This window comes from Ixodes scapularis, unplaced genomic scaffold (assembly GCF_016920785.2).
Source record: "Ixodes scapularis isolate PalLabHiFi unplaced genomic scaffold, ASM1692078v2 PGA_scaffold2__306_contigs__length_199485367, whole genome shotgun sequence".
In the NCBI taxonomy this organism is placed as follows: domain Eukaryota; kingdom Metazoa; phylum Arthropoda; class Arachnida; order Ixodida; family Ixodidae; genus Ixodes; species Ixodes scapularis.
The window spans coordinates 53,608,611-53,622,129 of NW_024609857.1; the positions used below are offsets into that span (position 1 = coordinate 53,608,611).

Below are 13,519 nucleotides of genomic sequence, written 5' to 3' on the forward strand. Positions count from 1 at the left end.
GACGGCTTTAATCTTTTTTTATAGCTTAAAAATTTTTTTTAGCTAAGCCGCAGCCGTTGACTAAAAAGATGTTACAAAAAAAGAAAAAAAAAGAAAACGGCGTTAAGGGAAGACAGCTTTTCGTCATATATTGTAGAGATTCTCACGGCTCATGAAACACCAAAGAATGCGTAAAAATGCCTTGTTTTGAAGAGAGAAAAATAAATGCGGCAGGCACCACGTTATCTTGTGCTCACATTACAGATGCAATGCGCCGATTTTTTATAACACCCGCAAACGTAAGCGCAAGAAGCGGAACGATTTCGTTCAGACTACGAGCAATCGTGGTCTGAACGAACATGTTCCGTTTGTTGCGCTTGGGTTTGCGTGTGTTATGAAACGTTGGCGCGTTGCGTCCGTAGTGTGAACATAGCATAAGTCGCGAGAAACGGAACAAATGATCCCGGAATAAATGGTCCCGGAATAAACGGTCCCGGAACAAATGGTCCCGGAACAAATGGTTCCAAGTACAAACTAGAAAAAAATTATGCCAGATAAATATAGCCAATCTGGCTTCTGCGATTTCGGATAAATACGATAAAATCCAATAACGGTTTCCAACTTATAAGAAAAGCTCCGAATTTCGAGCCTGACGGTTGCACGAACTTCGATCCGTTTCTATATTTTTTTGGGGAAGCTGAGAAATATTTCTGCGCTATGGAAACCTAATGCAGCTATAAAGGCATCGGGCACCGCTCGTTATGTGCGATACCACTACGAGTCATGACGAGATGGAAGTAATTCGAGTTTCATGGCTTCAACAGCTTTGCACCCACTTGATCGAATGACGTTTCAGCGAACGCCCACGTTTCACCGAATGACACTTTAGCGAATAGTTGGACGCCGCGAAGGGGCGTTAACGTGTGGGCCAACTACGTTCACATATTTTGTAATGAGCTGCCGCAGACTCTCGCCGCCAAAGAGGCGTAAAGCGTGAAACACATGTACGACGAAACTTTCCGATCCGACATGCGGACTGCCGGAATGACCTTGGGGGGCGAGGGTTTTCGTAGCATCGCAGAGCGTTGAAAACTCTCGCCTCCGACCGTCGTATTGCGTGGTCGGACATAGGATCGGACGGTTTCGTCGTACATGGGTTTCGCGCCTAAGCGCAGCGCGAGGGGGGGGGGGGGGGGGGTTAACATGCGTCCCCGATATTCGCTAAAACGTCGATTCGCTCATCTGATATAGACCCGCTTCAATTGTATAACTTGGGGTACTATATTTTCGTTTCAAAAATTTTTTGTTCGAAAATATTATGGCGGATTTGAATAAAATTAAGTTCAATACCCGACCACTTTCTTCCAAGTAACCGGCATCAAAATAGGGATGAGATCCTTCATTACACCAGGGAATCACTGATTGCATAATGGAGAAAGCATATTGCATGGTATATCTTAGTTTCAAAACAGTCTTCTTACGGGACTATTTTGTTCTACCTTAGACCTGGACCATTATTCTGTGACCATTTGTTCCGGGACCTTTAGTTCCGGGACCATTAGTTCCTGGACCATTTGTTCCTACACCCATAAGTCGCAACCAGGAATGCAAAACGATTAACACATCTGTAATTGACGCTTACGGTTTTATAACTCGAGATGTAACTACAAATCATAAGATACATGAACACTTTTCAAATAACGACAATATGACAGATTATCACGGAATATTTTCCAATCGTGTTCAAGTTAGTGTGATGTCAATCAACACGTTTAGTGATATGAAAGAAAACCTTTCAGCACCTGAATAAAAAAAGAACAAAAAACGAATGCGCTAACCTCAAAATTTCGACTTATGTGGTTTGTAAAAATGTGAGAAACGCCATTTATTATGTTAAGCGATTGTTTTCATGAGAAGCAAGTGCGTCTAGAAAAACGTTTAAAGCTATTTTGCATTTTTGCTAAATTTAATTTTAAAAAATCAGTTTTTTTATCGGAGTACTTTTTACCAATACAATGGTTTTCAAGTTAAGGTAATGTGTCGATAGAAGAATAAACTATATATCAAAACAACTTTATAACTCGGGGTATTAGTTCATTGAAACCATTTATGGTAACCTCCTTGCAAACGACAAAAAAAGGGCATTGACTGCGGTCACGTTATTTTCTAGCGTCTTACTTAAAATTCTAACATCACAATTTTTTTTTTTGTGATAAAAAATTACATGAGGTAATTTTTTTTTTGTGCTAACGTGAAACGCGCGTCTGAAGCGCTGCTTGCTTCGCTAATGCTCTCTTCGCGCTCATGCAAAACTTGACACGTCAGCACTCTTTCTGCAGCCGTGACCTGCCTCCCTTTGATCTTCAGGTTGCTGCAAACTTCGATAGTCTTTGATCTGGACATTTGATCGCAACCCAAAACCACGAGAAAAAAAACAAAAAAACACCTCTTCATTATTTGAATAGAAAAAGAAAACTGAACTAAATCAAAAGAACCAGAAAACTCAGAAAACCAGTTCAGGCATCGGAGAGCTTTAAGTGCAACGTAAAACGAAGAACAAACATTAACAGCGAAGCCGAAACACGCGCGAAATAAAAAGAAGAAGAAGAAAAAAACTTTTTCCATAAAAAATTTATAAGGGCTGGACCGACGATTTCGTCAATATGGCTTCGCCGTGTCCCGTCGCCTTTTATTAAATAATGCGGGCGAAACCAAACGAGGCCTTGGGACTGTTGAAGGAACGGGAGGTTATCCAAAATTCGATACCGGTATTTGTAGGCGCCTCCAGAAGCGGTCCTCTCATATATAATTCAGCGAATTCTGATGTGCGGCAGTACATATGGGTGAGCGTTCTGCGGTGTCAGACTTCTAATTCTGCCTGCCGCCGAGGACAAAGGGTTCCCATCACCAGAACGTTGCGCGAATATATTCGTGCGAAAATGAAAAATGAACGCATAGCAGATGTGGGACAATGAAGCGAAAAATTCCCTCGTTTTTTTCTATGGTGTTGTTTTCTTGATGAGTAGTTTTCTTTTTCTTTTATCATCTCTGTCGAAAACCTTCAAGGTTTTCGTAACTTCCTAGCGTTTCTGTATTGTACCGTTTACGTGTAGCCAGGCTGCGCATTCCTAATTCGAAATCGTGTACCGAGCGTACTTCCAATTTAGGTTTTCGGTAAACATTTAATTTAAATAACTAAAAAAAATTCACACCGCGAAATTACTTGTTGAATTGCTCGGGGTGATATAAAAAAGAAACGTTGCCAATATCAGTGGGCTGAGCCAAGTTAGAAAGTGCAGCTTGGGCATACCAACAAATCCCGCAGTACAAAGGTTCTTGGTCTGTCGACGGATCTGATGAGCCAGCGCGGGTTCTGGTCACGTCACATAGAAAGCTTTCGATGTTCCTTGCCGCGCGGGCTCGTTCCGCTAAATTTAGCGGCTGAACATACTTACTATAGGAGGCTTCGGAACAGGGGGCCCCCTAAAGCCTCGGGTCCCCCGATTTGCTTGGGGAATCGCACTGCGCATGCGCAGAACCCCTGCGGGTGCGCACTGCGATACCCCAAACTTCTCGAAGGAACCAGTACGTTTGGGACCCCCTGTTCTAAAACTCCCCATTTTAACGTAAAACGTAAGCGCACGAGTCAATGCACACACGCAGTGACACAAAAGAATTGTCTTTTAGTGTCAAGATCTAGAGTGACGGCAGTGATTATACGTCACTGACAGGATAAGAACGGCAGGGAGGTCCTTCGGTTGTCCCGCCTCCAGCGCGAGCTTGTCACCTTCGATGAGGCTTCGGCGTCTCGTGAGGTTCGAGCGTGTACGAGCGGCCGAAGCATGACGGAAGGCGCAACAAGCTCGTGCTAGAGGCCGAACCCCCGAAAGAGACGCCCTGTAATTCTCACCCTTTCAGTTCCTATTCGCCACTCGAGCAACTTAAAGGGGACACCGCTATCGTGCAAATATGGCGGTCTAATACACGCCGTGTTTTGCAATGCGCGAGATCAACGCACAACGCTGGAGAATCAGCAAGCGAGCGTTGGACTCAAAATGGTTTGCCCCACTTTTTATCCTCCATGTTTCGAGCCTGCTTCGATGTGTCGGCGTAAGTGGGCTTCCAGAGGCTTGGCCTTTTTCGAGGAAGCGATCAAAAAACTGCGCACTCTCATTCCACGGTGCTTAGGAACAAGGCCGGATAAAGGAATTTTGGGGCCCTGGGCTGAGGCTGTTCACGAGGCCCCTGTTGATGATGATAATACTGAATATGATGACGATGTGGTGGCGGTAACGACAATAGCCACTTCGGTGGCTCGGAGGCAATGCGCCGGCCTACGGATCCCCTGGTGGCGGGTTCGAGTCCCGGCCGTGGTGCCCGCATTCTGTCGGAGGCTTATTGCGGAGAAAGCGCCGTGTAACAGAGCTTTCGGTTGCACGTCGAAAGATCCCCAGGTGGTCGAAATTAATCCTCCATCCTCCGCTGGGGCGTGTCAGATGCCCGTCGTTAATTTGGCAGGTAGAACCCCCAAACTTGACTTTGGTAACGACAATGACGGCAGTTTGTGTATTTCACCACCTTATGAAATATAAATACTTTTAATCTTATGGTACACATTGGAAGGTGTCGATATGTATATGTAGCTTCTACAATTAGGGAAATCAGGTATCACTGATGGAAATGAAGACCGTGGGATTGGGGTTAGAGGCTGTTTTGGAAAGAGCCAATCGCTCACTAAGACGTACAAATCAAAAATAAACAGTTAACTATAAACAATTCGGGAAAATGTTAAGAAGTGCCGTGCACATTTAGCAGCTCCATGGAGAGTCTCGTAAACTTCCGTTTAAATGTTAAAATGTTGACTCCGCTTTTCTATGAACTTGTTTTATCAGACGTACTACCTTATTTATAGAGTACGTGTCTCTGACGACTTGCATAAATTCAACATTATGGTGAGTTAGAGAGACGGCACATATGGCTCCCTTTATGTCGACTAGTATGATTACCTAGGCACAGACTGCATTAGGTGGCAACCGAATGGATACCCGAATAATTTACATTAAAAAAAGAAAAAAAAAACATTTTGCTGCCCCTAACGACATGCATCGCGAGTCGCAACTCAAAAACTGTCCGGAGAATATAATGTTTTTATTCTAGTACTTTCTCCGATTGATCGGAACTTGTCTAACTAACTCTTTTTTAATCAATTGCTGACTTAAAAAGTAATCTTGGTCGTTACAGTATTTAGTGCTCAAGCCGTTTTGAAGCCGATGCGATAATAACAGATCCCTCATGTCCCAAACTAAGACACTCCTACATCCAAAATTGCAGCGATCATATCACTAGATGGCAGGAGAAGTGTTGTCTCGCACTGGCAAATTATTCACAGGCTCCAGAGCTGTTGCTTGCAGTCGCTGGTCCCGTCAAGTCTGCGCTCCTTTATTCCGAGCGCAGCAACTGAACGACGCATGGCGTAGAGGAGGGCAACAGACCAAGGCTGCGTTTCAGATCAACTCGAACAGATCCGAGTTACCCTGCAGATTATGTCACGTGACAACAAAAATAGAAAAACGCTGGACGTGGGCGGCCTCTCGCACGCTAAAGTACAGACGGAAGTTTTACCGTAGAGTGAGATCGAGTAAATTTTGAAACACGGCCCGAGACTATCGACGAGCCACACGAGCTCCTTCCCACCGCACGGTTATGGCGAACCCGGTATTGTGTCGTAGTTTCCGTTTCTGTATTACGTCTTTCAACCTTGATTGTGTGTGTCGCTAGTGTTGTTGCCTATATAAACATGTGTTCGTATAAACAAAGTGTTGTTCGACTTTTCGTCACTTCGGCCTTGGTCGCTACACTACACCCGGCTTCTCCTGGATACGGGTGGCAGAAGCCGAAATTATTTCGAAGATAAATTATTTATCCCCGTGGGCAGCGGCAGAGTCTAAAACAACAAAAGACGGCGACGTTATGAAGCTTCTACGAACGTTTTAATATTCATGAAATGTCTGAAGACTCGCTTCGTGCACATATGTGAAAAGTTACCTTGGCCGATCTGTTTATTGTCTATGCATGCTGTTCCAATTTAAATTAAAGACAGCCTTCGTAAACCCGCTCGTTGACGCATGAAACCTAAAAAATTGTCAGAGACTCCGTGGTTCCGTGTCGCAGCGCGGGACGAAAGCTACGCCGATACCGGCTCACCGTCGTTTGATAGCACGCCAATTCTTTTTTACGCGGTATGCATGACAAAACCTTTCCCGCAACGCTAACTGATGTTTTGGCGTTCTAATTTAAGTATATTTATTCGCTTCGGCTGGTCTAAGCATTCCAAGCAGGGCAACAGTCTGACTGTCTTTTCATCACGACTTTTCTGTCGCCGAGCTATCGGCACTCTCGTTCGATAGATCAATTCGTTTTCAGGCAAGACGCACGTGCAAACCTTTTTCCTCGACGCTGACTGATGTTTCGGCTGTCCAATCGAAGTATCTTTATTTAGCTAAGCATTATAAAAGGGGAAGAGCGGTCGGAATGTCGTCTCATTTCGACAATATTTCTGTCGATGTGCTATCGGCACGCTACCGTTTGACAGATGAATTTCTTTTTCAGGCAAGATGCACGAACAAACATATTTCGGAACGCTAATTGCTGTCTTGGCTTTCAAATCCAAATCGTTTTACCGTCTAAATTAAGCACTAATGAACTGAAAATGGGCAGCGGTCCGGTTACGCCTTTCGTTTCGACGGCGTCAACGGTCTTACCAGCAGCGCAACCATCTAGTTCGTTTACGTGACGTCACGGAGCGCGAAGAAATCACTCGCGCTTTGAGAAATTCTTGGTGCACGAAGAGCACGCTCGAGGTCTTTGGTGGCACTCCTGTCCGTTTACTGAAAGGAGCGCCAAACTCTCGCGCTCCGGAGCACGGACTTAACGCGCCCATTGTCATTTGAAAACTTTTGGGAGACATCTCAAGAGCCGGCTCTTTGAAAGGCCTGTTAATGGTTAGAAAGGATGGCTTCGGGAGGTTCACCGATATACACATATATATATATATATATATTGCTTTTTTTGGCTTGTCATTTTGGAGGAAACTTCCACATGGAACTACGCTAAAAGACAAAACATAAACAGAAATGATGAGTAGCATGTATGTTGCTCCTATAGCTTTCGGCAACACTTGCTTGCCTTCCAACCCACCATCGTCCGTAAAACGCGTCGAAGGGGCCCCAGTAAAATTGAAAACGCCGTGTCCCTCCTCCCACCTGTCCTCAATTAGAAGAGACTTCAAAGGGACCGCCAGTGTCGACAGCTTTGCTCTCTTCGACAAGGAAGCTGAGAGACAACGCTTACTTTTTGTGGCTCTAGCAGAATATTTTACAACGAGTTCACAAACGCCAGCTCGTCTAGAGAAGGGAACTTTAAGGCATCGCTGTTTCCACGTTGAAGAAGAAGTAATTGATTGGGGGGGGGGGGGGGGGGCAATGCCAGAATGCCAGGGCCCAGAGGCTCCTTTTAGTTTTGATCCTTCTTTAGCTGTTCTGAGCTGAGAGCGACTATAGCAGTTTTTCAAGTTTCCGGGGGCCAACACATGGCCCCCTTGCAGCCCTGGGCCCTGGGCAGCGGCCCCTTTAGCCCGTACCTTATTCCGGCAATGGTGATAAACATTGACAAACGCTGAATATCTGCTTCGCGCGGTTGCGTAGGTTGCATACAGAACAACTTAGGAACATGATACTCCAGTTACGACAGAGTCATTGGGACAAGTGTTCTATCGCGCAAACCACCCTTACAAAAATATGTATGGACACTTCTAGGACATTCTATAGAGCAGCGTCCATAGGCAGAACAAAAGGCGTCTATAGGCAGACCACGACCTCCGTTGCCTCCGTGAAGTCGTCCTATGGCTGCCCTATAGCATATTGGCCAACGGACGTTCTATGTACGTCCTATTTTATGGATGATGTGTGGTCATCCTATACCTTCTCTATGGTAAGACGCCATATAGAGTCCATAGGGACTCCATAGGGTTTCTACACAGGGTATTTACGGTGTCTATAGGGTGCCTGCAGAAAACCCATACGAAGTCTACAAGGAGTCCCTAGGGAGTTTACAGGGAAGCCATACAAGATCTACACAGGGTCCTCATGGGGTCTGCAGAGAAGCCATACAAGGTCTACAGGGAGTCCCTACAGGATCCGCAGAGAAGCCACTCAGTCTGCAGGGGGTCTGCTACGGGGCCCACACCGACCAACGTTTCTAGAGCAAGTCAGTTGGGAAACGCTAAGGAACTTGCTCTGAAAAAGCGGCACCGATCTGTGCTCGAAAACCGAACTAATTGTAATCGCAACGCCACCATTCCACCCGCAGCGGCCACTCGGATAACTGCACGACCACGTGAGCTGGTTTGGGACTATCGATTTTCGACAGCATGCGAATGTTCTGCTTTGGCTTTGATCGGCCACTTTGGCGCCGAAACATATACGGTAGAAGAGGGGTTTCAGGGATGCCAACTCCCGTCTCCCAGGCGGACGCGCCGCGAATTGCAACCGAAGTTAGGACGTACCCAAGTCGGGACGCGCTACCTGAAGTCGTCGGTGAGGCATGGCTGTAAAAAAAATATTTATTGTGCCGCAAAACCCTGTAAGCTAAAAGTGTATGCAAACATCACGCCCTTGTCATTTTGTACTGATCTCCAATAAAGGTTTCTACAAAAAGAGCTTTTTCCCATCTGTTTTTACGCAAAAACGTGCTCTGTAAACGTCGTTTTAAAGAGTGTAGGGTCCTTAGGGGTCTGCAAAAAAGCCATACAAGGTCTATAGGGAGTACGTACGGGGTCCACAGGGAAGCCATACAGGGTCTACACGGGCTCCTTATGGAGTCTGCAGAGAAGCCATACAAGGTCTGCACGGAGTCCCTACGGGGTCCATAGAGAAGCCACTTTAAGCGATGGTGGTACCGCGGTGTGAGAATCGCACTCCTTAGCTCCTGGATGATTGGTCTCATAATAGAATGGCTTGAATACACTTTCCTGACGTGAAAAAAAACAACCTAAAGTAAGGTTTTGATACTGCGCGCTAGGATTACTTACGCGTCGCGCGCAGACCCAGTTTAGTATACCGCTGTTTTACGACGATCATCCAGATCACCGCAATTTTGATAGGCACCAGTGCGCCTCCTATGGGTTGTGAAAGTTGCGAATATCTACGGGGGCCGCAGCGACCCACATATATCTACCTCCCACTGAGAAAGTAAAAACATTATTCCGGCACATACTAAACACTTCCATCTCCACAATGAATATACACTGAGGTAGGATATGCCGCCAGACATCAATGTAACATATTGATACCCGGAACTTAATTAACAACTCTTTAACTCGGACACCTCGCTGCACCTAAAGAAACCGTCTACCCAGCATCACTTTATTAATGTACCAATATATAGCTCACACCATAGAGAGGCAATAGGATGTCCATAGACTTACCAGGACCATAAACGGAAATAGGAAGGAATGAAAAACTTTTTCTTTCGCGAAGATCTCTATAGCGTTGTTGTGTCCATTCTGTGGCAAACCACTGGTACATAGACGGTCTAAGAACTGTCTACAGGATTCCATAGGATGGACAAAGGGGTAATAGAACGGCAAAAGTATGTACATAGGACGTCCATACATATTTTTGTAGGGGCATCGACGACATGTAAACACGAAAGCCACAAGAGACAAGCAGAAATCGCGAAAGGACCTGTTCCGGCCAGTTCAGTGTTTTCCCGCTAGGTGCCGTTTGTTTTGCTGGAGTTGCGAATAGTTGGATTAGAGGTAAGTTTAGATGAAGGCTAGAGCGATTTCCCATAGACGAAATTAGACGTAGCCCGGTCGTTCGTTTGGTTTTTCTGACTCAAAGTAGGATCACGGTGCGCTGAGAAAATGTTTAATATGGGAAGCATTATATTAAAGCAATGCAACGCTCTTACGAGGAATAAAGTGTACTGGTAATTTTTGTAAATGAAATAATGTAAGAGGGGGAACAAAAGGCCCTTTACAAAATTACGTCCTCTTCTCGTAAAGCTGAAGATACTACACGGTGCGTACTCAAAACCCACAGTCGAAGTAGCAAGTCCATAACATAATGTTCACTCCCGAGCATAAGTACGTAACAATTAGAAGCGCATGTTCCGCAGTGTCGCCAGCTTCATTATAATGCAACGTTTTCAGAAATAATGCGCCTGCCTTTTTGTATGCATCACACAAGGGTACCGAGTCAACGAACGTTAACTGCTGGTCTCCTGTGTGACGATAAAATATGTTAAACTAAAGTTACAAGATTAAGGGAGAAGAAAGGACATAGAGAGCGGTTATGCCTTGGTGCTTAAAAAGCGTTATGGGGGCGACGTAGGATGCCATATGTCGAAGCGCCGGGCGTACTTAGTGTACAATTTCGGCTAACACGACCACCGAAACCGAGCTCTCACCCAAGCCACGTTGATGAAATCGTTTTCTTCAAACGTCTTCAGGAGGGACTTGACGGAAAGCTTCATGATCTCCATGGAGGGGCCGTGCATGCTGCCGCTTCTGCAGTAGTCGGAGGAAACAAAAATACACTTGAAGAAGGAAAGTTACATCATGAGATTATTTGTACATTTTGAGGCATGAAGACCGAACTATAGTAATTTAATAAATAAAGTGCAAATATTACCACCAATAACAATACAACTGTTCCTAGAATGGAAAGCAATAATGCATAGTTTCTTGCCATGACATAAACTCAATACCAAGATCAATCGTAAATAGGCAACAAAGACCTTTTCGTCAAAGTTGGACTAGTTGACAAGGGCCACAAACACATCAGTATGCCTGCCTATAGGTAAGTAATTCAAACGTAGCATAAAATCAGACAGCATCCTTATGACATAAATTATTCCAATATCGCATCATCAGCAGAAAGGTTAGATTATTATCGACTCACATTTCTTAAAAAAAAACAAAAACAACAACAACAATAAAAAAACTCTACTTTGCGTGTCCTGAAAAGGATCTGCGGCACTTAATTACATTACCGCGTTTAAACTTAGCGGGTCTGGGTCCCGCTAGTGGACGGCGTTGAATTGACACTTTGACGTCACGTGACATTGTGACATCACGTGACTTCACGACGTCATGTGACATCCTAATATCACGTGACACTGTGACGTCACGTAGCACTATAACGTCGCGTGGCACAAAATTCCGACGAAATTTAAAGGGAAAACTTGGAACTTCACGTGACATCATGATATCACAGTGTCACGTGAAACTGTGATTCTCCGCTAAATTTAGCGGAGGAATGTCTTTGCTAAACTTAGGGGGCCACGATGATCACGCGGCCAAACCCCGGGATCCGCCACGAAACCTTGTCAGTAGCGGTTATCGCCGTAAAAGGAACTCACGTGTCCATTAGTACAATGACATCTTTAGGCGAACTTGAGCCGTCAATAAACCTGGAAGAAAAACAAAGCAAATAAAGCGGCGTGATTTACTGGAGTGCAGCATAAAAGGGCAGGCACATACGCGCAGTAAAAACGGCCCTCGAGCGACGGTTATTGGACACTGTAGTCCTGCGCCTGTTCCCATCGCGCTTGGGTTTGCTGTCCAACATATCGGGTGGGAGATAAAGTGACCAACTTCTTAGCATTACTCGCAAATAAGTTCAATTCCTCTAGTTAGCTTGGCGCGTAAAAGCTGACTTACGGCAAAATAAGGAACCAAGAATTAGTATGACATCTATTTTGCCAACCAAAGTAAAATTGTCGATGCGAAGATTCGCTACATATACTGGGTATCGCGGCTAGTGCTAGTATGAACAATAAACTAATATTTCGTACCAAGTCGTTCAAACATCTTTAAATCATTCATAATGGCTTCGATGCTATCAGCTTCGAGATGTTTCAGTGGCGGCCTCTTATGGTTTCCTTTCGTGACATCACGAACCGGATTTGCCTCGCCGTGATTGGCAGGATTTGCCTCGTGGCGATCCGGCAACTGAGCAGGCATTATCATAATGCAGTAAGCTGTGGTTTCGCCAATTGCGAACTTCGACCACAGCGTTTTTTTGGTCGCACAACTAAGCCCTCCTCTCCCCTGCCCCCCCCCCCCCCCCCCCCATTTTCATTCACAACACTTTCTCTCTCTCACGTAGTTAATGGACTGCATGTAACGCGATGAACGCGACATCACAACTAATCGAACGGGGTTCTCACCAAGGCCTCATTCGGACATCGAACAGGTCTGGCTTTCCAGGGCGACCTTCCAACGATTTGCTGAAACGAGATAAGATCAGCAATAGCGTCAGCTGTAGAAGCAAAACGACACAACCGAGTCCCAAATGATCTTAGTCGACGCGGAGCTTCAATTAGAACCCCACTTGGCAGTCTGCCGTAAAAAGAGCCTGCTGTATCAGCAAATTGCGACGCGGTCAATTCACGTAATTAGCGGTAGTTCTGCTTAGCCCGCCCCTCATAACAACATACAAATGCTTTAATCAAATTTCCCTAAAAGGCAAGTAGTGAAATCGATGAATCTGAGACGTTCGACACGAAACGTATTGATATATTTTTTTTTATTGCTGTTGGTCAATCGAGAACTCTCATCGGCCTCCTTACGATAGCGCAATATTTTACTTCCACATTTTTACACAGCAACAGTCTTCACGTCCATCCGGAGTGACCGGCAGATTAAGAAATGCGGGAAGTGGTGAGTCCTGTGCAGCTAATTATCATTCCCCAACGAATAATGTTGCGGAAATTAGCCTATAAAAACGAGGAAGAAGAGGCATGGAAAAAATATGCGCAGTCATGAGAAACCACGCTCCGTGTTTCTTAATGCTGAATATTGAACGCGTTAGGGTTGAATCTTTGAAAACACGGTCTTCCCGTTGACGTGTGGCAGAAAATATGTAGACCAGACAAAATATCTGTTCCCGAAAGATTACGCGAACACAACCAAAACGTGAGCAGCCATCGAGATGGTCGCTTGTCGATGCATTGTCATGACTGCGGATAAAAAAGTTTGTTGACCATATGCACGATTATTAGCAGGCATAAATATAAAATCGAAAGAAAAATTATAGAGGCAAACATAGTCAAAAGTTAAGGCGACGAATGCGTCAGCGTGGCTTAAATCGATCTGACAGATAAACAGACGGGGTTATTGCGAGCAGCAGCGGGGTACGGGGTTGGTTGAGTGGCGCCATAGCGGAGAGCATATATCCCCGTCTATTTCTGAGGATGAAGCAGTTGGAGTGAGCGTGTTGAGTTGTATGGTTCTATCCTCTCGTTCGCGTCTATAAACGAAACCATATATGTTTTCAAAAATTGTTAACTCTGCCTCGTTAAAATGTTTACGTTTTTTTATATATTTGTTTGGCTTTTGTCTTTTGTTATTCGTTGGTGGACGGTATAGGCAGATTGTATGCTAACCTTAATCTGGAGTTAAATTGATTGTTTTGCGTCTTCGCCGACCCTCAGCCACAGCCACAGCCAGCTGTAAGAAACCGTAAAATAATCT

General features: G+C 45.0%; 1 pseudogene; it reads right to left on the bottom strand.

The window, feature by feature from the left end:
* LOC121047770 overlaps positions 1–13,519 on the bottom strand; it is an 84,076-nt pseudogene that overhangs the window by 47,958 nt on the left and 22,599 nt on the right.